Genomic DNA, 3,980 nt, shown 5'->3' with positions numbered 1-3,980 from the left:
CTCCCTCCCTCCCTTCCTTTTTTGAGACAGGGTCTTATTATATAGTGCTGGCGCCTGGCACTCACTATATAGATTAGGTTGGCCCTGTACTCATGGAGATCCACTGCTTCTGCCTCCCTAGTGCTGGGATTAAAAGTGTGCACCACCACACTAGGCAGGAATCAGCTTGTCTATATCAACTTTGGAGACAGTAGAGTGGACTCTGGCCTTGGAAAAAAAAAAAGGCAAATGTGGGAGAATTGAACTCCACACAGTGGAATAGCCAACCCCAGAGTGTGTGGCTGGGGTATGTAGGGTCCATCTGCTGAAGAACCTAATACAGATTTCGCCAAGAAATACCCTGCTATATAAATGAGTCTTAAATGTTTCGGAAAAAGTATGTGCTACAAGTGTATGATAGATGTTGTCAAAAATGTTGTGACTAGAAAATATTTCACTACAGGCTTAACTCTTACTTGCTGAGCACTTTATTTTTCCCTAAAAATGATTCCATAGATTAGTCCTATGAAAGATGTTTAATGTTTAACTTCCAAGTGCTGAGGGGAGATATCGAGGATGCGATTTTCCTTAAAATATAGGAAGTGGTCAGTGTCTCACATACAAGCAAACTCCACCTCTTTCACTCACTCATGAGTACATCAAGCATTCTAGAGGTAATTGTGTGCTAGATGGACCAGGGCTGAAATAGACAACCTACCCCATAAAGGAGCTTAGGGATTTAATTGAAAGAAGCAACAGTAAAAATAAAACTTCAGCTCTATTTTCAGCTCTTTGAAGTTATGCACAGGTTACTATGGAGACACAGAGAGGACATCTGAAATAGGAAGAAGCATCAGGGGGCTTCCTGGCAGAAGAAATACCTGAAGTCAGCCCTTGAGTGGGAAAAAAATACAGATGATGCTCTCTGGGTTCAGCAGTGACCACGCTGAGAAAAAGCATTAGATGTGCATATTGGTCCCACAGACTCTTTCCCATAACTAGAAAGTGGAGGTAAATGCATGTCATAGTAAAATCTTGAGTTAGAAAAGCAGAAGATTGGGGCAGGAGAGATGGCTCATCAGTTAAGAGCACCTACTGCTCTTGCAGAGGACCAGAGTTCAGTTCCCAGCACCTAAGTAGGGCAGGCACAACTGCTATAATTCCAGTTCCAGGGGATATGGTGTCCTCTTCTGGCTTCCCTGGGCACTTGCAGTCACATGCACAAACCCACACTAACACACACACACACACACACACACACACACACACACACACAATTTAAAGTAAATAGTATCTTTTTAAAAGCAGCAGCATGATCAGGATGTGATTAGACAGTAGAGACTGGTGCTGCAGGAGGGTCAGGGGAAAGGAAGACTAGAGAAGAATCTCCTCCCTATCCCTCCAATGTCCTGCTGACCCTATATGCTTCGGGATACAGGAGAGCGAACAGCTGAGTTAAGAAAGCCTTTGTGTCCAGAATGGCCTACAAATGTGATTTTGTAGGGGACAGTTGCTGATGAGAAGTATTCTCTTATGGGATGGCCAGTGAGAAGGATGGGAAGCAGAGTGACTTGCTGGGGAACTGACTGGTCTCCATGTAGCACGGCAATGGAGAAGGTACTGACCCATGCTGACACATAACCCTGCATGGCATTGGAGGGGGTGCTGCCCATGCTGACACATGACCCTGCATTCTGAGTAATATCCTTTGAGTAGAGAATGGCTAGATTCTAATTCTGGGTTTTACCTTTCTGCTAACCATATAGAATTAATATTAGCCTATTTGAGTTTAATTATTATCCTAGTTTGGTTCCTGTTATGACAAGACCAAAACCAACTTGGGGAGGAAGGGGTTTATTGCATCTTACTCTTCCAAGTGACAGTCCATCACTGAGGGAAGCCAAGGCAGGAACCTGGAGGCTGAAGCACAGACCACAGAGGAATGTTACTTACTAACTTGCTCCTCTGGCCCATGCTCAGCCAACCCAGGACCACCTGCCCAGGGGAGGCAATATCCATAGTGAGCTGGACCCTCTCAAGAAAATGCCTCACAGACATGCCCATGGGCCAGTCTGTTAGAGGAAATTTCCCAGTTGAGGCTCCCTCTTCTCAGGGGTGTCAAGTTGCCAACTGGAACTATCTAGCCCAAGTATATAATATATAAAAGTTTTAAAGATATAATTTTAAAAGGTACAACATAAGCCAGTGCTTTCATATACCAATTGCAGCTAAAGAGGAAAGCTAGAAATAGCAAACACTTAAAATTGTTCATCCACTCGCCAGATCTATAAGGCTCTACTGGGTGCCAGATACTGTTCTGTGGACATAGCAGAGGGAGAGAGGGGGAGGAATAGACTGAAAGAGGAAGGGAGAAGAACAATACCAACATTATAGTCTCAGGAAGATTGTGTTCCAGAAGGTTCAGATGAGATGATGCTGGCTACTGAGTTGGCTTAAAAACCAGGAAGAGACTGTGAGGTGTGGTCGTATACTCAGATCTTTTAAGTGTTTTATGCCCAAGGTAAACTTTGGGCTAGCACCTGACTTCTAATTTTATGAGTTTTTGTGGGTCATCCTTTAAAACATCAGAGTAATAATTAGTGCAGTGGCAACTCTTTACCTTCCTCTGTTCCATTGCATATCGTTGGGCCATTCAGAACGGCATTGAGATTAACTTTGGCTATCATAATCTACTTCTAAACAGATGGCCACGCCTGTGAAGCACAGGCTCAGCTGGATCCTTTCCTGTCTTGGGCTTGTTGGTTCTTGTGTAGAATCTTCCACACCATCCCAGCATCATCTGCACATACCCACCTGCATGCCTCATTAGGAGGACCAGCTTTGTCAGCTCACCCAGCCCAAAGGTGGAGTTCTAGAAAATCTGCTTTCAGCTCTGTGAGAGAACTACTGTATGTTTCCTTGTTATCTTAAATTACTGTGGGGAAGGAAACGTTAGTGCAACGGCATGAATTGTAGGCAAAAAAGACACCAAATGGATGTGTTAAAATTGGGATGATCTGCCTCTTCCTGTAAGTGGCCTGAGATGACCTGTGAAAATGGTTCACTACTCACTTGACCCAGAAAACCCTACAAAATCATGCAAATCAAGAGGTTCCAATCTTCATGCTCACTTTAACACCCGTGAAACTGCCCAGGCCATCGATGGTGTGCATATCTGAAAAGCCACCAAATATCTGAAAGACGTCACTTTAAAGAAGCAGTGTGTGCCTTCTAGCAGTATAACGGTGAAGTTGGTAGATGTGCCTAGGCCAAACAGTGGGGCTGGACACAGAGTCGGCAGCCCAGAAAGAGTACTGAGCTTGTGCTGCACATGCTTAAAAATGCAGAGAGTAGTGCTGAACTTAAAAGTTTAGATGTAGGGACTGGAGAAATTGTTCAGCAGTTAAGAACACTAAGTGTTCTTGCAGGAGACCTGGGTTCAAATCCCAGCACCCACATGGCAGCAAACAACTGTCTGTAACTCCAGTTCCAAGGGATCTGGCAGCCTTATACTCATACACATAAAATAAAAATAATAAATAAAATATTTTTTTAAATATTTAGATATAGACTCTCTGGTCATTGAGCATATCCAGGTGAACAAATCGCCCAAGATGTGCTGCAGAACTTACAGAGCTCATGGTCACATTAACTCACACGTGAGCTCCCCAGCCACATCGAAATGATCCTCACTGAAAAGGAACAAATTGTTCCTAAGCCTGAAGAGGAGGTTGCACAAAAGAAAAGATATCCCAGGAGAAACTGAAGAAACAAAAACTTACGGCACAGGAATAAATTGAGCATAAAATAAATGCAGATAAAAGTAAAAAAAATATTGGAGTGATCTTCTAGTAACTCCCTAAACAATGCTTTCTGCTACACTTGCTTGTCTGTATTATAAAATGTGAGTTTTTTTCTTGTGATACTCTCTCTGTGTAATTTGTCTAGTACTGTGGAATCTGAAGGTTGGTATAAAACTTTAAAATTACGACAAGAATGAT

The 3,980-nt window shown here is 43.1% G+C and overlaps 1 pseudogene; it reads left to right on the top strand.

Annotated features, from left to right (window-relative positions):
* The first annotated feature begins 3,035 nt into the window (after positions 1 to 3,035).
* Positions 3,036 to 3,779, top strand: LOC108491674 (annotated as a pseudogene).
* Positions 3,780 to 3,980: the final 201 nt, after the last annotated feature.

The sequence above is a fragment of the Nannospalax galili genome, unplaced genomic scaffold (assembly GCF_000622305.1).
Source record: "Nannospalax galili isolate Female #2095 unplaced genomic scaffold, S.galili_v1.0 scaffold2610, whole genome shotgun sequence".
Lineage (NCBI taxonomy): Eukaryota > Metazoa > Chordata > Mammalia > Rodentia > Spalacidae > Nannospalax > Nannospalax galili.
The sequence above is the reverse complement of the archived record's forward strand: the minus strand, read 5'-3'. Positions and strand labels throughout refer to the sequence as shown.